Source organism: Lissotriton vulgaris, chromosome 4_1, assembly GCF_964263255.1.
Source record: "Lissotriton vulgaris chromosome 4_1, aLisVul1.2, whole genome shotgun sequence".
Classification (NCBI taxonomy): domain Eukaryota; kingdom Metazoa; phylum Chordata; class Amphibia; order Caudata; family Salamandridae; genus Lissotriton; species Lissotriton vulgaris.
In genome coordinates this window covers 2,052,564,960-2,052,586,656 of record NC_141691.1, presented here as the reverse complement: position 1 = coordinate 2,052,586,656, position 21,697 = coordinate 2,052,564,960, and the positions used below count along the sequence as shown (strand labels likewise).

Here is a 21,697-nt window from a genome sequence, read left to right as displayed (position 1 = left end):
CATCTCGTCCGCAGATTGTTCCTCTATTTATCTCCTCGCCACGAGGTAGCCTGAATTGGGTAGTCGTTCCAGCTCAATCAAGATATAGGTAAGGGTTGCAGCTAAACGCACGTTAGCTCACGAGCACCAACTTGGGCCTTACCAAAGTATAACCATGACTATTGTTTCACAGCCTCTTGTTCGTCAATGTACTGCAATAACGAGGCCAACATCAAATGAAAGTGCGTTCTTCAATTCCACCTCTGGGTACGCCAGTGTTGTTTTAATCTAGCACTGTTCCACTTTAGCACATTTTAAGTCCTGCACTCCTTCACTTATGCCTCACTGATGTGTGATATACCCGATATCCCAGCAGTTCGTGTAATCACAGGATGTCATCTCCTCACCCACACGGAAATGACTATCCTTTACAAAATAGGCACATTCCAACCACTGCGCAATTCTCTCGCCGTCAGTCAAGACAAACACCTTCCACCACACTGCGATTTCGAAATTGCATGGCAAGTATTGTGTGACAAAGTTGACTTCTTGTTCATATCTTTGAAAAATAGACAGAGTAGCGTTTTCTAATATATGGTTGTCTCTCTGTTTTCTCCTGTTTTCCTTTACAGGCTTGATTGTTTAATTCCAGGCATATATTAAGTCCTGATGATGATCCTTTTATTATAGAGCATAGGATCGAAACGCCGTCGACACTGCTATGTAGACATACATTGTTATTTATTGTGGATTATTGGTGTATGTTCTACTACAGGGAATACTGCCAATTTTAATTCTAAAGCAGTACCACTCTTTTGCTCAACTCTTCTTTTGCCTGATGTAAAAAACTCTTTCCTTTGCACCCTTTTTCACAAACTTTCTCTATATTCTGATGAGTTCGGTACAGGCTTGTGCCTTACTTCAAACAATATTATGTTTGTTATGTGATTGAAAGATTCAAATTGACCTTGTGTCAAACATTCCTAAAATAAATTCTATGCCCGGCTGGGTAGTAGAAGAACTATACATGGTTTCCGATTGTGGTCCATTTGTTATTCTTTTTTCCAAAAATTGTTTTGAGCTTAGGACCTTTGTTCTTTTAAATAGCTATTACCCATGGTCCAAAGCCATTAAGTGGGTCCCCCTTGTTTACTTAAAAAAAGTGACCAGATCACAAGCAAAGCAGATTTACACTGAAAAGGCCCTGGATTCTGGAACAATGGACCAGGTGCATTCCAAGAGAATGAGCAGGAGGGGCAAGGCTGAGTCTTTCTCCCAGACTCAGAGTGAGGATCAATCTCTTGAGAGAGATGACCTTGGCATATGTGAAGGAACTGCCCCAGATAAGCTTGAACCTGATCAGGATGAGTTCTTGGGTGCAGAGGGCCCTTCCAGAGCACATTTTAATTTGGAGCAGCCAACCTACCCCTTCCTTGAACCCTTCAGACAGCAAGCTGCTTCTGAAGTTGCTGGGTATGTCAGTGGGACCCATAGTATATGTTAGGATGAAGGGCCTCTGTACTAATAGTGTAGAGACCCAAAGCCTGGTGCCTCCAGGAGGTTGTTTATACCACAGCCGTTTGGAGGCTTCCTGCTCACCCTAGCACATGAAATTCCCCTAGCAGGACAGTTTAGGGCAAAGCAAACTTGGGACAGGCTTGTCCCTCACTTTCACTGGCCCCATATTTCTGAGGACACAAAAGAGTTGTCACTCTTATGCCACCTGCAAAGACAGTGGCAAATCAGGTGGCATCAAAAAGGCTCTCTAATTCTACTCCCAGTGGTAGGGTTTGAATTGATATTATTGGTTCCATGAACCCTCTTACAGAATCTGGGCACAGCTATATTTGAGTGATGGTGGACCATGCCACTAGGTACCCAGAAGCCATTCCCCTTAGGACCACTACAGCTCCTGTGGCGGCAAGGGCCCTCTTAGGAATTGTTTCCAGAATGGGATTCCGTAAGGAGGTCTTAACTGACAGAGGTACAAACTTCATGTCAAGTTATATTACTATAATGTGGAAAGAGTGTGGAGTTAATTACAAATTCAACACACTCTACCATCCTCAATGCAATGAGTTAGTTGAAAGATTCATTAAAACCCTCAAGGGTATGACTATGGGCCTCCCAGAAAAGCTTAAGTGAAAATGGGATGTCCTACTACCCTGCCTTCTCTTTGCCCACAGAGAGGTCCCTGAGAAGGGGGTTGGCTACAGCCCTTTTGAACTTCTGTTTGGGCATCCAGTTAGGGGTCCCTTGTGACTAGTGAAGGGGGGATGGGAGTTACTTTTCAAACCACCCAAACAGGACATAGTGGATTATGTACTTGGTCTGCGCTCCCGCATAGCTGGATACATGAAGAAGGCCAGCAAAAACTTTGAGGCAAGACAAGAACTCCAAAAAGCATTGCATGACCAAATGGCTGTCCTGACTGGTTATCAGCCAGGTCAGAAGGTGGGGGAGTTAGAGCCTGTGGCACCAGCAGCTCTCCAGGACAAATGGAGTACACCCCACACTATACTTGAACAAAAAGGGTGAGGTAATCTATTTGGTGGATCTTGGCACTCCCAGACGTCCCCATAGGGTACTTGATGTGAACAGCCTAAAACCTTTTGTTGACAGGGCTGCCATGGGCTTGCTCATGGCAACTGATGAGGGACAGGAGGAAGCGAGTTACTCTCTCCCTGATCTTGTCTCACAAAATCCTGATGATGGGTCCGGTGAAGGAGGCGCTTTGGCAAGCAGCCTCATTGATTAGCAGCAGATTGACTGCAGTAAGGTCCTGAATCAATTCAAGCATATGTTTTCTCTGACTCCTAGTCAAGCCACCTGGTGTACCCATTAAGTGGACACAGTTGAGAGTCTACCTATGCAGAATAAAATATCTGACCATGTCAGAGATTGCATCAGGACAGAGGTCAAAAAGATGCTGGAGTTGGGAGTTATTGAGCCCTCAGATAGCCCCTGGGCTAGCCCATTAGTCTTACTACCCAAACATCACACCAAGGGTGGAAAAACAGAGATGAGGTTGTGTTTAGACTACAGAGGACTCAGTGCAGTCACTAGGTCTAATGCTCACCCAATTCATAGAGCAGATGAGCGTATTGACACTTTAGCCTCAGTCAAGTTCTTAATCACATTTGACCTCACTGCTGGCTATTGGCAAATCAGATTAGCTGAGGATGCCAAACCAAAAACAGCATGTTGAACCCCTAGTGGGCATTATCAATTTATTGAAATGCCCTTTGACTTGAAAAATGCACCTGCCACATTCCAAAGGATAACTTCCTTACAGGCTTGGAAGCCTATAGTGCAGAATATCTTGATGATATAGCTGCCTTTAGCTCTACCTGGGAGGATCACCTGGTCCACCAGAAGAATCTTTTGAAGGCTCTGCAAAATTCAGGCCTCACTATCAAGGCTACAACTACCCAGACTCCGGTCAGAGAACAAGATGCAAAGCACACAGTTCTTTCCGCCCCACTACTGGTAATTTCAGATAGAACAGCACCAAGTCCCTTTCCACTGGATTCAGTGGCCAGTACAGTACAGCCATTAGGATCATACTCTTGCAAGGGAATGGCTGTGCGAATATACGTACCTCAATTTTCATGCATTTACTTTACAACACTTCATGCCACTCAAAACATTGACGTGTTTTCAAAAATTGCCTCAAAATGTTGTTTTTCCAGCAATGTTCTTCACCGATTTTGAGTAAAATTTTGACAGTCCTAAAAATGACTTTACTTCTTCTTTGCAAATGGGAGATGGGGCATCTTTGATGGATTCTATAATCTCGCTTTTGGGAAAGATCCCCCTTTCACTAACTTCATAACCTAAGTATGTCACACACTGTCTGCAAAATTTGCATTTCTCTAATTCAGCAGTCAACCCATATGTTTTCAATTTCTTCAGGAATTTGAGAAAATTTCCATCATGTCCTCTCCTGCTCTTTCCCACAATTAAGATGTTGTCCTGAAATTAGGCAACTTCAGAAATGTCCCTCAACAGTTTGTGCATTAGTCGCTGGAATACAGTAGCGGCTGATGCCAGCCTACAGGGCATTCAGACAAACTTATAGCACCCAAAAGGCATATTATAAGTGGGACAATTTTTACTCTCTGGGTGAAGAATTGCTTGGTCTGGCTGTGTCTCAATGTACAATGTACAATTTATCAAAGTCTCTTGATGTAAAGGTGTGCGTGTTAATTTCATCAGCTGGTTTCTGCTTAGTAATGCACTGTGGAATGGTGTATGCTCATTGTAAATAGAGGGTGCGTCTGTACACACGTCAATTATCTCTCAGCCGGTCAATAGATAGCACATCACTCCTTAACAAGCTGGTCTATGCCACTTGACACGCTGTGAACAGTGTGCACGTTACTGTTATCTTCGGCAGATTGTGACATGCAGTGAATGGTGTGCGTGGCACTGCTTATAACTGCACAAATATTTTTCCTCCTAAGATGTCGCTGCGTTGAAAGCTATATTAGCACGGCCACACAATTTTGCTGCTTCTTCCAAGATGGCAGCTTTGAGTGATGTCACTGCGAATTATCCATGGAGTGGAGGTCATGCCACACGTAACTTCAGGATAGCGTAAATAGGTGTCTCAGATGCCTCGCACGATGCTACGTCTTGTGCACGATCCAACTGCCACTTGCTCGCCCTAATGCTTCCAGATCTCCAAAGAAAACTCCAAAATTACCGGGTTAAGCACCGAAAGGTCTGCTACGCCAATCAGCCTAGGAGGAATGCCATGCTCAAGTAGAAGCACCCAGAAGACTACCATCCATGCGATGGTAAGATGGTCGCGAAAAAGGCACAGGCAGGGTCTCCTGTACTTGTCCACTACTCATTGCCAATTTGTAGTCTAGACAACTTAAGGCAAGTGAGGTTAAATTGAAATTTATTGGGAGAGCACTCATAGTGTCTTCCTTGCTCAGCACTCAGCTAATGGTTACCAGGTAGTCTCTACATTCTGCAATAGAACTATTGCTATGACCACTTATGATAATACATGTTAATGATGCATGCCAACACCACGGCGTGGAGTGCCATGAAGAGTCGTAGAATGGAAGGGCGTATAGTGGAGTGGCATTGAGTGGAGTAGACCGTCGTATAGTGGAGTGGCATTGAATGTTGTGGAGTATAGTGGAATAAAATGGCGTGGAGCCAGGTAGCGGGAGTTGTGTACAGTGAAGAAGAGTGGAGTTAATTGTCATGAAGTAGAGTGGATTTGCTCGTCACGGAGTGGACTGGTATACAGTGGAGTAGAGTGCCGTAGAATGTTGTTGAATAGAGTGCTGTAGAGTACAGTGTTGTGAGGCAGAGTGTTGTGGAGCAGAGTGCTGTAGAGTGTCGCAAAATGGAGAGGGGTAGAGTGGAGTAGAGTTAAGTGGCGTAGACAGAAGTAGTGTGAAGTAAAGTGTTGTAGAATGGTTTAGATTGTTGTAGGATGGAGGGGCGCAGAGTGGCATGTGGAGTGGCATACAGTAGAGTGGACAGAGTTGAAGGGAGTGAAGGAGTGTAATGGGGAGTGGAGGAGTGTAGAGTGGAGGGATATAGAGAGGAGTGAAGTGTCTGAGTGGCGTGGCATAGAGTGGCACAGAGTAGAGTAATGTGGCATGTCATAGCAGAGTGGACTGGCATGTCAGAGTAGAGTGGTGTCTCAGATTGATGCGTTGCAGTGTGGAGGGACGTGTCGTATAGCGGAGGGGCATACAGCTGACTGTTGCAGAGTGGAAGGTACATACAGTGGAGTGGCACAGAGTGGTAGTTTGTTTTGGTAAGTGGAGTGCCGTAGAGCACAGTGTGTTAGTGGCATACAGTGGAGTGGAGCTGAGTTCAATGGAGTGGAGTAGAGTGTAATACAGTGGAGGGTCTAGAGTGGCATGGAGTGGATTGGAGTTTGCATGTGTGATAGCGCATTGCCATTACAAACAACACATTTTGAATTGAAGTGACAATTACATTTGCACAGACACAGTTTTACTGTTGAAATTATACAGAGCACAAAAGATAATATGTGGAAATAGCATCACCTAGAGTATTGATTTGTTTTTATCGTATTAAAGTATTTGTTTTCACACTTCAGATTTTTTTTTAAATGTGCTTCATTGTGCTTTCCTAATTCTGAAACATCTGCACAGTTCATTTATAGATATTAACATTTTGTTGTGTGCTAGAAAAAAAGACTTTTCTGTCACAACCCCAGCAAGATTGCGACATAAATCTTCTCAATTTGAAGTCAGAGATGGAAAAGTAAACACCAAGCTCCCTCTGAAGAAATAGCCTGACATTTGACTTCTGTCTTTGAATACACAGCAACATTTAAAGGCATGTTTACAAAAAGCAAGACAAAAAGGAAGAACACAAGGAGCCAGGCAAAAGGGGTATGCTCCACTGGTGTGACAAAATCAAGGTGAACAGCTTAAAATAAATAAAGCCAGCAAATAGAATGCAAGCAACTGTGAGACACAAAATACCAAACCAATGACTAGGAATGGGTGGAATGCATTCCAGAGAAGCTTTCAGAATATCCCAAAGAATACTTTAGAAAAGCCAGCTGTCTGGTAGGCTTCAACCTAAAAACACGTTTAACCCAGCAATCTCTACATTATAGCAGCTCATGCCACATACAATCAACTCTCCTCTAATCACCTATGTCTGAGCGGTCGGTGAAACCCCAACAGCATGCACTGTGCTGTAACATGGGTTTGTAGTGTGCCAACTTGTCACCGTGAGGGTATCCAGGCGCTGAGTAGGTGCTGCCTCTGCAACTAGGATCAGTTGAAGAGCCAGGTTTTCAATTTCTGGCAGAAATCCGTAAGTAGCGCTGCTGTCCCGATGAGCTCGGGAGGTCGTTCCTGGATTTGGCTGCCAAGCAAAAGAAAGCCCTACCTTCTGCCTTGCTTCTATGGATACGGGGGTGTGGGTGAGTGCAGGTGATGAAGAGTGGAGCTTCCTGGTTGGTTGGCAGAAGTGTAGACGGGGATTGAGGTACGTAGGAGCCTGGTTGTGAATTGCCTTGTAGGGTAGGCATGGGTGAGCATCTTGAACTACCAGTTTTTCTGAATAGGGAGCCAGCATGGGTTTTGGAGGTGAGGAATGATGTGGGTGCAGCGAAGAAGGTTGTGTACTATTCTGGCAGTGGTGTTTTCTGGTGTCAGGAGGGAACCATTTGATGATTTTTCTAAGCATGTGTAGTATGCGAAAGCGGGAGGATGTGACTGCATTGATTTGATGTCTCATTGTGAGGTTTGTGTTCAGGGTTATGCCTGGGTTTCTGGTGTGGCGAGAGGTGGTGGGGCCTAGCTCTGTGGGCCACCAGGTGGAGTCCCATAATGAGTTGTTGCCAAAAATCAGCACTTCCGTATTGGCAGCGTTGAGTTTGAGGTAGTTATCTCTCATCCAGTTGGCCACATTTGACATGAGCATTTTGAAATTCTTTTTGGTGGTGTTGGTGTCTTCTGAGAGAAATAGGATGAGTTGGGTGCCGTCGGCGTAAGAGATGATGCTGAGTCGATGGGTCCGAATGATGCTTATTAGAGGAGTCATGTATACGTTGAAGAGAGTGAGGAGGAGTAATGAGCCTTGTGGGACTCTGCAGAGGAGGTCCTCAGGTTCTTAGGTAAGTGGAGGGAGCTTGACCTGTTGCATTCTTCCAATCAGGAAGGAAGTTATCCCCTTGAGAGCGTGTGCTTGGATTCTGGTTATGTGAAGTCTGGAGATGAGTGTGCTGTGGGAGACTGTGTCAAAGGCAGCGGAGAGGTCCAGGAGGACGAGTGCAGAAGGGTGGCCACAATCTAGAATGCTGCAGATGTCGTTTGAAGCTACAATGAGGGCTGTATCGGAACTTCAGGAACCACTTGCAAGTTGTTGAGGATATTGTGGTGCTCAAGGTAGTGGGAGAGTGGATGGCCTTTTCTATAACTTTGTTGGGAGAGGAGAGCAGGGAGATGGATAAGTAGTTGATGAGGACTTCGGGGTCTTTGGATGGTTTCTTGAGTAGCGGGATTACTATTTTGTGTTTCGAGACATCTGAGGAAGTGGCTTTAGCGATGGAGGTGTTGATGACTGTTTTGAGTGCTATGCTTATCGTGGGCATCCTAAAGTTGAAGAAGCGGTGAGGACATGGGTTCATGGAAGCATCCGAAGGGAAGGATGAAATCATAGCTACTGTGTTTTTGTTGGTCAGCGGGGTCCATTTTGTGAGTGGGGTGACCTTCGTGGTGGAGGTTGGAGGTGAGACTGGGTGTCGTTGAGTGTCAAAGTTAAAGGAGATTTTAAATATCTTGTTGTGGAAGAGTCAGAGAGTTGGTTGCAGAGTCCTTGTGAAGGGGTGATGGGCGGTGGAGGTGGCTGCAGGATGGGGAATTCCTTAGCAATGGTGAAGATGTCTTTGTATTTGTTGTTGCTGGCTTCAACCCTCTGGGTCAGAGCTTTCTTCTTGGTCTCCAGTTTGTGGTCTAGCCCTTGAGTGGAGTCTTGTAGGCCTTCCTGGAGGTGGATTCATGTGAGGTTCTCCATTTTCTTTCCAACTGTTTGCATCGCCTCTTGGACTCCAAGTGCATTGATGCACCAGCTCACTTGTTTGTTTGTTCTCTTTGGGTTGGTGTTTTTGTGGGGTGTGTGGATGTTAGCGCTGGTGGAGATCCAGTTATTGAAACCGTCTTGTGTTTCTGTGTGTGTCCTCGGAGAAGAACGAGAAGTATATCTGGAGAGTGGTGAGCCATGTGACTTTGGTCACATTCTTCCAGCTGCGGCTAGGGTCTTCGTCGGTGTGTTCTTCATCGAGATGTGGAAGTGTATGATGAAGTGGTCTGACCAAGTGAACAGGGAGACATGACTAACCGTGATTTTGTCACTGGAGGTAAAGATGGAGTCAAGGGTGAGTCCGGCAACATTCTTGGGCCCTTTCACAAGCTGAGTGAGTCTGATGTTTTGTAGGCTGTCTGTAGGTCTGTGGTGTTTGAGTATGAGGGGTCTTCAAGATGGAAGTTGAAGTTGCCTAGGAGTAAGATACCTTTATAATTTATGGCAAAGGGGGTGACTAGGTTGGTGAGGAGGTTTTCTAAAGTTGCTCTGGGATCCGAGGGGTCGGTATGTTAGGATCCCCCTGATGGTGGATTTGCCATCTGTCTGCCACGCTGTACTGAACAATACCACACACCATTGTTTATAAACATATGCTAGAAAGCACCTAGTCATCATCATGCTCACAAACCAAGGTAGTTGGCCAACAACAAATTTTCGTTCAAAACATGAAACACTATTTTTTTAAAAGCCATCTTGCAGGCTAATGTAAAATTCTTCTCAAACAAAGTCATAAACTCTGGAAATAAGTCAAAAGTCATTTTTGAAACTGTCAGAGAGCTATCTAATCCAGATCAAGTAACATTATCGACTACCCGCACACAAACATTATGCGATTACCTAAAAACATTCTTTGTGGATAAAATAAATGAGATAAAAGATCCTATCCCAGACAGAACGTTAGATTTAATGACTACACCCAAAAATAGAAATCCTTTTTCACTTATCAGTCAAGACGTTCTCATGGAATTAGTGACAAAATTAAAATCTAGATTTCCGAAAGATACAGGTCTTCCACAGGATCCAAAAATTTTTATCTGCCTTTCCAGAAATTGCCCTTTTCCATCTGAATCAATCCTAAACTCAGGGCTGTGTCCGCCAATCCTTTGAAGAAGCTGTGATAATCCCACTTCAGAAAGAACTAGTTGAGGACCCTCCATTGCTGAAAAACTACAGACCCATCTACTTTCTTCCTTAACTATCAAAATATCAAAAATCTTATAGGCACATGTTGCGCATTGCTTATAATCCTTTTTGCAGGATTCAAAATTTCTGGAACCCCACCCCTTCTTAGCAGGATTCCGGCCCATTCACTCTACTGTATCAGTCATTTTATCGGTGGTAGATGACTTACGAGAACAAACGGATGGAGGCAGTACTCCGGCATTGCTACTGCTTGACCTCTACCCACCCTGGACCAGAAACAAGTATACTAGGACCGGTTTGGGGGTTTCACCCCTCATCAGTCAGGATAGCCTGAATCTGGTGTAGTAGCGAGCAGGGGACTGGGCATTCCCTTACCACTTAGGGTGTCAAATGCAAAAAGAACAGACGATTGGCGGAATGCTGAATCAATCGACATTCACCCCCAGTCATAGATCAAGGTTAAATCCATCTTTTCTTTGCACGCCACACCATTCCAGTTTAGACCTAGCCATACACAATCAGTCTTGACCATGTTCCCTATGGGAACAGTCCACCCCAAAATGAGCCATACGCAATCAGTCTTGACCATGTTCCTCATGGGAACAGTCCACCCCAAAATGCCAGGCCAGGTCCTCCCTGGACTAGAAACAAGTATCCTAGGACCGGTTTGGGGGTTTCACCCCTCATCAGCCAGGATAGCCTGAATCTGGTGTCGTAGCGAGCACGAGACCCATGATTGGGCATTCCCTTCCCACTTAGGGTGACAAATGCAAAAAGAACAGATGATGGACGGAATGCTGAATCAATCAAACATTCACCCTGTTAGACTTGGCTGTCTCTAGTTGGCGGAGGTATACACTTCTGACAAATAGGGACTCACCTCCTCTAGTCAGGGCAAGGGGATCACACACTTAGATAACCCCTGCTCACCCCCTTGGTAGCTTGGCAAAGCAGACAGGCTTATCTCAGAGGCAGTGCGTTAAGCATTGATGACCATATACAGTAATAAAGTGAATACACTACAAATGGACACGACACAGTAGTATTATAAAAATAAGGATGTTTATATAAGGCTTAGCACAAGACCAAATAACGACAAAAATATACCACAATCTTAATAAATACTCTTGGAAGGAAAAATAATAGTTCAAGTGTAGTTTCTTCTTAGCACAAAGTCTTTAGTAACAAAAGCAACTCTTCTTCTTTAAATCACAGTTCTTGGCAACAATGTAACCCACAGGAGTCACATGACGTCGAGGCAAAGTTAATCCAAAGGTTTGGCGTTGACCGCGAGGAGCGCTACGTCGAGCCCGGAGTCACACGGAACCCCCTCAACACAGTACCTTGGAAAAGCGAAGCACACGATGATCAGCGGCGTCGAGATGTCCGGCGTCGCGTCTTCGGCGTCGACCGGGCCTCGGAGTCAGGGCGATCTGCAGCGGCGTCGACAGATGTCAGGCAGGAGCAGCGCTCCCAAGGTGAAGCAGGATACGGCGTCGTCGTCGATGTCGATGATGATGTTGCAAGAGTGAGCAGCGCTCACGGCGTCGAGAGGGCTCGGGGACGAGGCATCGGTAGCGGCTTCGCTACTAGCGTCGATCGGGACCACCGGCCGGCGTCGAAGATGCGGGACACGGGAGCTGCACTCACGATGTCGAGCTGGATTCGGCGGCGTCCGTCGGCGTCATGATTTCTGGATTTCTTCAGAGGTGCTGGACTTTCAGGTTCCAGCAACAAGCACTTTCAGCAAATGGTGAAGTCCTTTAGCCCTGTGACTTCAACAGGAGGCTGGCACTCTTCCAGCCCTTGGAGATTTCCTTGGCAAAGCTTGAGAGTACATACTCAGTTCCTCTCTCCTGGTTCCTTGGCAAAAATAAAGAAGTGACTGCAGGATTCCCCCCAGCAAACAGCACTCTGGCAGAAGGGGTAGGCAAGTCCTTGGATCAGCAGGCTTCTTGTCCTTGGTTCAGGGTTCCTTGTCAGAATTGATCTAAAGTCTTGGTTCAGGGGTCCTTCTCTTATACCCCTTTCCTGCTTTGATCCCTTTGTCCATGCAGGGGAATTCCCCTCATCCTGGGTTTGTTGTGGGTGTAGCCAGGCCGAGGCACCTGGCCTATTCACTGTGCAGGGCAGGGTCCTCAGACGCCCAGCAGGAGGTGGAGCCAGTATTGTCACTGGCAGGAGCAGAGCTATCAGCCGCCCGGCAGGGGGTGGAGTCAGCATTGTATCGGGCAGGGCAGGCTATCAGGAGCTACTCTTCCCCTACTCTCAATGCAAAGGCCTCACTCACCCCACACTGAGTCATTCAGCACTCCGGAGCCACCCAGCCCCTGTCACACACACACCAAACCAGCAGAAACCAGTAATAGTTAGACAAGAAAATAGCCACTTTCTAAAAGTGCTATTTTCAAACCCAGAGTCCAAAAACCATCCACCCAAACGAATGCGTTATTAAACCCTGAGTTCAGGGTTACCAAACTCGACATTGTACCATGCTCCCCGAGCCTGCTAGGATTATACCAATAATAATCCTGGCAGCCCATTCTAACTTATGGAGAGCAGGCAACCTTACAATAGTGAAAAACTAATATGGCGGTAATTCACTATTAGGACATGCCAACTTCGTCAGGCTTGTCCTACCTTATGCTTACAATGCACCCTGCCCTCGGGCCTACCATAGGGGTGACTAACATGAAGTTAAGGGAAGGTTTGGGGACTGGCAAGTAGGTGTACTTGCGCAGTCCGCGTGACAGCAATGGCAGACCTTTAGACACATTTTACCAGGCTGCTTCTGTGGGTGGCACAATACGTGCTGCAAGCCCACTAGCAGCATTTGTATTTACAAGCCCTGGCACTCCTGGTGCACCATACTAGGGACTGATAGTAAACCAAATAAGCCAAACATGGAATCCAATCAATATTAATTTAACATAGGGAGCACTTGCACTGTGGAATTGATCAGCAGTGGCACAGTGCCCAAAGCAATATACCAGCAAAAACATCGTAAACAGAAAAAATGGAGGAGAGACTCAGGCCAATGATGTCAGGTCTAACACACCCCCAGTCACAGATCTGGGTTAAGTCCATCACTTTTTTGCATGCCACGCCATTCCAGTTTAGACCTAGCCACATGCAAATTAGTCTTGACCCTGTTCCAGGAAAGCATGTCGTGCCTACAGTAGGAGAAATTCATTAAAGAAAATAGTGCTTACAGATTAAAAAAAGCGTCCCGTGTAACAACTGAAGTAAAAGGGCCAGTCATCATGGGAGGTTACCAATTAAGACAAGACAGTACTAAGGAGGGACTAACAAGCCTGTTAACGAGTCAGAAGCCAGCATTTATGGAGGACAATGACACAAGAAAATAAAAAATATGGTCGGGGAGGGGGCAGGGCTTCTATTCCATACTCCAATACAGCATGCCGCAGAGCAACGCATGAGCTGCTCAGTCTCGACCTAAAAATGTATGTAAATTTAGCCTAAACAATGCACACTTTAATACGCACCATAATGCTCCATAAGACACTGACCTGTATTGTATGTATAAAAAAGCACTACTCTTTGTCAGAGCAGTGGACATCTGATCCACTCTTTGCTCAGTCTCAAACAATGAGAAACAAGCATTGGAAATGCAATAGGTCTCGCATTAGAAAAGTTGTAGCTATTGGTCTTGTAAATGAAAAATATTTTATTTATGTGTTGGTTTTTAAAATAGCTAAATTGATAGCTTTGTCATTTACAATGCCAATAGTTATAACTTTCGCGAATGTGACACCTGTAGCATTTGTAATGCAACATGTTTTGTATTTACATGACTTAGATGGCAGCTCTGGTCGTTAGGCCACATCGGCGGTTTACCTGCAGCACAGAGTACTACTACATTAAGTGGTGTGACAAGCAGAAGTAAAAGAACTCCAGTTTCATTCTAGCCATTTCACATGAAGATAATTAAGGCTGATATACAAACCACATGATTTAGTTAAGCACAGCAGAAGTTGACAAAACCAATCACAATTTTTAGAGTACATCCTTGGAGGCCAAAACATTCATTTCGACGGATTGGAGCAGGCCGACAGAAGAGGTTTGCCAACAGGTAACATGTCTGCTCCTTGTAAATTAGCCTAAAGTAATTGTGCTGACTCACTTGATGTGAAAGACGTCAAAATTGTAGAAAGTGCAAAAAACTGGGCACATCAAAGATTGAGTCTAATATTATACCAGGTGCACTTTGTGTAACAGAGCCCAAAAAAGCAGTGGTCAGTGGTACCCCAAATATTTAGTCAGGCAACCACACATGCAATACTAACAAATGTATTAAGCCCCAAATCGCGCCAAAGTCGCAACTAGAAACTAGCCCAAAAAACAACTTCCCAAAGATCGACTTTCTAAAAATAAATAACACACTAATTTCTAATCCCCAGCTATCAGGAACATTAGCCAACTAATAATTAAATAAAATAAAAATTGCCATTGTATTTATATAGCACTTTCTACCCCTGACGAGGGATCGAGGTGTTTTACGCCAGCAGCAAGCTGCTCCGGAACCCAAGGTTAGTGGTTTGTTCAGTGCTATTGGTTACACTTAGTTATTTGGGATAAGTCTTGGGCCCTTAGAGCAAGCCATTCCATGCAGTCATTTCAGTTTCTTATGATGTGCTCCAGGCTATAGCTGATAAATGCACTAATGCGCGGGTAGAAAAAGGATTTGCCAAGGATCACACAATGTTGGTCCGGGATGAAATTCGGGATTAGAACTGAAGGTTACAGGTTCAAAAAAACGGAACCAGAATGACGAGTTCAATTCACAGCAGGATAGATCTAAAGGAACGATACATTTCCTATAAACCTGGACACCACAGCGCCCTCTAAGAAGCCGCTTTCACTGCACCTCCTCCCATGAGCACGCTTTGCAAAGGTGGAGGGGCCGCCGCCTAACCCTTAAAGACTGAAATGAAGCTACTGATGTTTTAAGCAGGAACCTCGACAGACCTGCCTGCTTCCACTTTACAGAGGCATTCCTGCTGCACACTTCTGGGGCAGGCGACAGTACACAGTGAGTACAAAGGTTGAGATGTTTATTCAGAATTTTTTTATAGCTTACAACAGTACATGCAGCACTGGTCACAGAGTTGTTATTCGAAACACCATGTTGCCGCTTCACTGGTTAACAACACTGTGTGATCCTAGGCAAATCATCCCTTAGACTAATCAAATGACTGCAAGCCACAATCTGCTAGCCACGCCCCTCAAAAAAATAATTGGGCAGAGCTTAGAAAACAGACAAAAACTAAAAGCATATAATAAGGGAAACATACAGGTAAACCTTTACCCAAGCAAGTATTTGATCTAAAACAGATGAAATGCAGCTTTCCAAAAGCAATAGACGAAGTGCTGCAGAATTGGAAGCTGCCGGAGCCGCACTTAATGCACATCAGGACTGGAATGAGAAAAGCGTAACTTCTCACGAGCCCAGTTACTTTCACAGAAAAATCGGAGCATTCAGTGGAGGCTGGTAGGGGACAGGGGGGTGGCGGGGTGGGGGTGCTGCTAGGAAAACAAGACGGAGGGAAGTCAGAGAAGGGGAGGGAGGAGGAGAAAGGAGAAATGCGACACGGCGGGCAGGGGAGGGTGCGGAGCGGGGAGAGCCAAAATTACTGAAATGCAGCTTTCCAAAAGCAATAGACGAAGTGCTGCAGAACTGGAAGCTGCCGGAGCCGCACTCAATGCACATCAGGACTGGAATGAGAAAAGCGTAACTTCTCACGAGCCCAGTTCCTTTCACAGAAAAATCGGAGCATTCAGTGGAGGCTGGTAGGGGACAGGGGGGTGGGGGTGCTGCTAGGAAAACAGGACGGAGGAAAGTCAGAGAAGGGGAGGGGGGAGGAGAAATGCGACACAGCGGGCAGGGGAGGGGGCGGAGCGGCGATAAGGGTGTGAAAAGGTGGGAAAATACAGATTTAAAAGTGACACGGCAGGCAGGGGAGGGGGCGGAGCGGGGGTGTGGGAGGAGGGAGAGCGGATTAAGGAGAGCGAGAGGAGGCAGCGAGTAGTTTAGCGAGCCAAGACGGAGGGCATTGCTGTGGGGAGGGGGGAGGAGAAATGCGACACGGCAGGCAGGGGAGGGGGCGGAGCGGGGGTGTGGGAGGAGTGCGGCTGAGGGAACAGACGGTGATTTGGTGCTGTGCACGCGCATTTTAGGTCAATGCGCTTGCGCATTGAGTAAAACCGCACGGGCACAGCACCAAATCGCCAGTTGGATAAAGTCTGTTTAAAGCCCTATAGTCTCGCTCTGCTCAATGCGCATGCGCATTGAGAGGCGAGACCTAAAAACGTTCTTCGGCCAACCTACCCAAGTACAAAACACCACAAACATCTAATATCCAACTCAATTGACTTTTATAATACCCACACAATTTCAATGCCTAACAGTGAAAAAAGGATCACCTCACCACAAACAATCAACCACTAGCAAAACAAAACAGATCCTATCAAACAAGGATTCCTTTAATTCAATTGATGGCCTTCCCTGATCTATACAAAAGGGTACCAGGAGGGACATGGCACTATTATGCCATAACAATGATGGTTAGTGTTATACAAAAGTGAATATCATAATTGATAAAGCATACCGCTTCCACTAGTAGGGCCCTTAAGCGCTATTGCCTTGCCCCCAGAAGTACTCCTGAAGCATGTATTTGTAAATGGAAAAAATGTGGACAGTCAAGATCTGTATGTAGAGTTGGTTGACCAAAACTAAACCCTCTATGCTTTCTTTCCACCAATAAATTGGCAAAAAAGTAAACCATATTACAAATACTATAAAGAGCATCAGAGGAAGCCTTTCTTCAAAATATGATACTCGTTTTAAGTCATCATTACAAATGTAACATTAGCTTTCATATAGATATATTCATAGTCTTTCTCTTTATGTTATATTATGTAAAACATATGTTAGTGTATAATGTACAAATACCTTTACCGCCCCTTTCACCATACACCTCTGCAATCTCACTTCACAAACATTCACTCACATACATCCCCCAATCTCCCTAATTCCCTCTGCTTATAGCACTCAGTACCCTAGGGAACACTAGCATAACCTACCAGTTCAAATAACTTTTAACAAGTGATATTAGAACATATTACTACAGTACCAAACAATATTATAATCTACAGTGTATACTTGACAGGTAAAATCAACAAATAGAAGCAGCATCGACCTAATTTTAAGAAATTCATCATACCTAAAGTCGTGACACTTCAAGATGTTTATATATATATATATATATATATATATATATATATAGAGAGAGAGAGAGAGAGAGAGAGAGAGAGAGAGAGAGAGAGAGAGAGAGAGAGATCTAGAATGCATTTGTTGACTAACTGATGAGTGGATATACTCTGTAGGTTGCAATATTGTTAATTGCTGTAGTCTTCACAGAGATTCTTGATTATCAAAGAAGACGCATGTGCAGGTGAAAAAGGGAACAGTGCTACAATCAGGATGTGGAATGACTTGGCATGGTATAATGAGTGCAGTGGTTAGTAGGCAGTGGTAATAGAAGGACTTAGGAAAGAGGCGAAAGCCAGTTTCAGGCAAAAAGAGCAAGGATATCTGTGAGGCAGCTGGCAACAGAGATGTTAACAATTCTCTTATTACACTATTAGAGCAATTCATGGGTAGCAGCTGGGTTCATGTTAAATACCTTCAGAGATATCACACAGATGCAGAAAGAGAACAAGTAATAGGAAACAGCATGTAGAGAGTAACACAATAGAGGCAGCGCCCCATTGCACTCTTAAAGCAATTCAGAAGTACTGATGAAATAAAAAATAAAATGACAGGTAGCACAAGATGTAGAGTAAAGAGATACCAAGTAAGCGATGCAAATGTAGCACCCTGATGCACAATGGAGCATTTGATCGATATAAACTATTTTCTGCATAATGCACTTTGTGTGTCCTACCAATGACACAATTCAGAACACTGCTTGCCCAAACATCTGTCCAGAATAAGTTCATAATAGTTGGTGTAGATGTGTCAATTAGGAGTCTGTAGGTTAAGTGTAGAGGAGCACTGTTGTGTGCGTGCCCATCTCATACACGTAGAAGCAGAGAGTTAATTAATTTAATTATATGAGGGTTCAGAGGAGGAGTAAGGTTAAGGGTAGGAGGAAGACCGAGGCAGCAGGGTTAAGGTAGGGGGTAGCACAAGCCAGAGGGTAAGGGTAGGGTAGGAGGAGCTCGGAGGCCACGGGGAATGGCCAGGAGAGCACTGAGGCTAGTGTAGGGATTGCAGGAGTCCAGGTGAGCACTGATGCTGCAGGGAGTGAGTCCGGGGAGCCCGCAGACCATGGGGAAGGGTTAGGGGAGCACTACAGCCATGGGGTGGCAGGGGTTCAGGGGAGCACTGATGCTGCAGGGAGTGAGTCCAGGGAGCCCGTAGACCATGGGGAAGGGTTAGGGGAGCACTGAAGCCATGGGGTGGCAGGGGTTCAGGGGAGCACTGAGGCTACAGGGGGTGGGTCCAGAGGAGCACTGAGGCCACGGGGGTGCAGTCATGCCAATGTTTTAGCAGATAAAATAATGGAGTTAAAAAAAAACATGGGGTGTATTTTCCCCATCAACTTCTATTGAAGCAAAGACAATTTCAGGCGGAAGACAGCCAAAATAAGCTACCTTAATTGGTTCTATTGGCATGCTGATATTTTCTCTAAGGTCACATTTTTGTAAGATTTTAATTATTCAAACAAATAAACTTAAACTACAAACTATTGGCATGTACGGGGGGGGTGTTGGTCCAGAAGAGCACCGAGGCCACACAGCAGAGGACCGAGGCAGTACAGGGGGAGGAGGCTCAGCAGAGCTCTGAGGATGCGGGGGACTCAGGGGATCACCGAGGCTGCAGGGGATCACTGAAGCTGCAGAGGAGCCAAGGGGGTGAAGGGGATCACTGAGGCTGCTTGGGGCAAGGGGACCCCTGATGCTGCGGGGGGGGGGGCTCAGTGGAGCACTAAGGCAGGGGGGGCTCAGGGGAACACTGAGGCTGGGGGGGGGGCTCAGGGGAGCACTGAGCCTGCGGGGGGCCCAGGGGAGCACTGAGGCCACACAGCAGAGGACCGAGGCAGTACAGGGGGAGGAGGGTCAGCAGAGCTCTGAGGATGCGGGGGACTCAGGGGATCACCGAGGCTGCAGGGGATCACTGAAGCTGCAGAGGAGCCAAGGGGGTGAAGGGGATCACTGAGGCTGCGGGGGCCAAGGGGAGCCCTGAGGCTGCGGTGGGGGGGGTGGGGGGGGGCTCAGTGGAGCACTAAGGCAGCGGGGGCTCAGGGGAACACTGAGGCTGCGGGCGGCTCAGGGGCGCACTGAGGCTGCGGGCGGCTCAGGGGCGCACTGAGGCTGCGGGGGGGGCTCAGGGGAGCACTGAGGCTGCGGGGGGAGGGCTCAGGGGAACACTAAGGCTGCAGGGGCTCAGGGGAGCACTGAGGCTGTGGGGGGCTCAACGGCGCACTGAGGCTGCGGGGGCTCAGGGGCGCACTGAGGCTGCGGGTGGCTCAAGGGTGCACTGGGGCTGCGGGGGGCTCAGGGGCGCACTGGGGCTGCAGTGGCATTGAGGAGCACTGAGGTTGCAGGGGCTCTTGGGAGCACTAAGAATGCAGAGCTCTTGGGAGCACTAAGGATACCGAGTTCTTTGGAGCATTAAGGATGCAGAGCTCTTGGGAGCACTAAGGATACAGAGTTCTTAGGAGCATTAAGGATGCAGAGCTCTTAGGAGCACCAAGGATGCAGAGTTCTTAGGAGCACCAAGGATGCAGAGTTCTTGGGAGCACTAAGGATGGAGGGGCTCTTGGGAGCACTAAGGATGCAGAGTTCTTGGGAGCACTAAGGATGGAGGGGCTCTTGGGAGCACTAAGGATGCAGAGTTCTTGGGAGCAGTATGGAATGCATGGGCTCTTAGGAGCACCAGGGATGCAGACTTCTTGGGAACACTAAGGATGCAGGGGCTCTTGGGAGCAGTAAGGATGCAGGGGCTCTTGGGAGCACTACGGATGCAGAGCTCTTTTGGAGCACTAAGGATGCAGAGCTCTTGGGAGCACTACGGATGCAGAGCTCTTGGGAGCACTACGGATGCAGAGCTCTTGGGAGCACTAAGGATGCAGAGTTCTTGGGAGCACTAAGGATGCAGAGCTCTTGGGAGCACTAAGGATGCAGAGCTCTTGGGAGCACTAAGGATGCAGATCTCTTGGGAGCACTAAGGATTCAGGTGCTCTTGGGAGCACTAAGGATGCAGGGTTCTTGGGAGCACTACGGATGCAGAGCTCTAGGGAGCACTACGGATGCAGAGCTCTAGGGAGCACTACAGATGCAGGGGCTCTTGGGAGCACTAAGGATGCAGCGTTCTTGGGAGCAGTAAGGATGCAGGGGCTCTTGGGAGCAGTAAGGATGCAGAGTTCTTGGGAGCACTACGGATGCAGAGCTCTTGGAAGCACTAAGGATGGAGGGGCTCTTGGGAGCACTAAGGATGCAGAGTTCTTGGGAGCACTACGGATGCAGAGCTCTAGGGAGCACTACGGATGCAGAGCTCTAGGGAGCACTACAGATGCAGGGGCTCTTGGGAGCACTAAGGATGCAGCGTTCTTGGGAGCAGTAAGGATGCAGGGGCTCTTGGGAGCACTACGGATGCAAAGCTCTTGGGAGCACTAAGGATGCAGAGTTCTTGGGAGCACTACGACTGCAGAGCTCTTGGGAGCACTACGGATGCAGAGTTCTTGGGAGCACTACGGATGCAGAGTTCTTGGGAGCACTACGGATGCAGAGTTCTTGGGAGCAGTAAGGATGCAGGGGCTCTTGGGAGCAGTAAGGATGCAGAGTTCTTGGGAGCACCAAGGATGCAGAGCTCTTGGGAGCACTAAGGATGCAGATCTCTTGGGAGCACTACGGATGCAGAGCTCTAGGGAGCACTACAGATGCAGGGGCTCTTGGGAGCACTAAGGATGCAGCGTTCTTGGGAGCAGTAAGGATGCAGGGGCTCTTGGGAGCACTAAGGATGCAGAGTTCTTGGGAGCACTACGGATGCAGAGCTCTTGGGAGCACTACGGATGCAAAGCTCTTGGGAGCACTAAGGATGCAGAGTTCTTGGGAGCACTACGACTGCAGAGCTCTTGGGAGCACTACGGCTGCAGAGTTCTTGGGAGCACTACGGATGCAGAGTTCTTGGGAGCACTACGGATGCAGAGTTCTTGGGAGCAGTAAGGATGCAGGGGCTCTTGGGAGCAGTAAGGATGCAGAGTTCTTGGGAGCACCAAGGATGCAGAGCTCTTGGGAGCACTAAGGATGCAGATCTCTTGGGAGCACTAAGGATGCAGATCTCTTGGGAGCACTAAGGATGCAGGAGCTCTTGGGAGCACTAAGGATGCAGCGTTCTTGGGAGCAGTAAGGATGCAGGGGCTCTTGGGAGCACTAAGGATGCAGAGTTCTTGGGAGCACTAAGGATGCAGAGTTCTTGGGAGCACTAAGGATGCAGAGTTCTTGGGAGCACTACGGATGCAGAGTTCTTGGGAGCACTACGGATGCAGAGTTCTTGGGAGCACTACGGATGCAGGGCTCTTGGGAGCACCAAGGATGCAGGGGCTCTTGGGAGCACCAAGGATGCAGGGGCTCTTGGGAGCACCAAGGATGCAGGGGCTCTTGGGAGCACTAAGGATGCAGAGTTCTTGGGAGCAGTAAGGATGCAGGGGCTCAGGTGAGTACTGAGGCTCGGGGGGGTGGGGTGGACTCAGGGGAGGACTGGGCCTGCAAGGAGCTCAGAGGGGTACGACTCGGGGGAGCACTAAGAATTCAAAGACCAACAGAATCACAAGGTCGAAGGCTACGCCTACTGGGAGTTTACAAGACCACTGAAGCTGGATTTGTCAGTGCAGCTGGGGCACTCGAAAGCGAACTATGCTGCGGGGAGAGTGAGATTAACGGAGCA

At 47.2% G+C, this 21,697-nt stretch overlaps 1 protein-coding gene across 1 annotated transcript in view; it reads right to left on the bottom strand.

Moving 5' to 3' along the window:
* The window catches only part of LOC147724947 (uncharacterized), a 110,418-nt gene that overhangs the window by 88,410 nt on the left and 311 nt on the right, over positions 1-21,697 (bottom strand). The gene's annotated exons all lie outside the window — the stretch shown is intronic.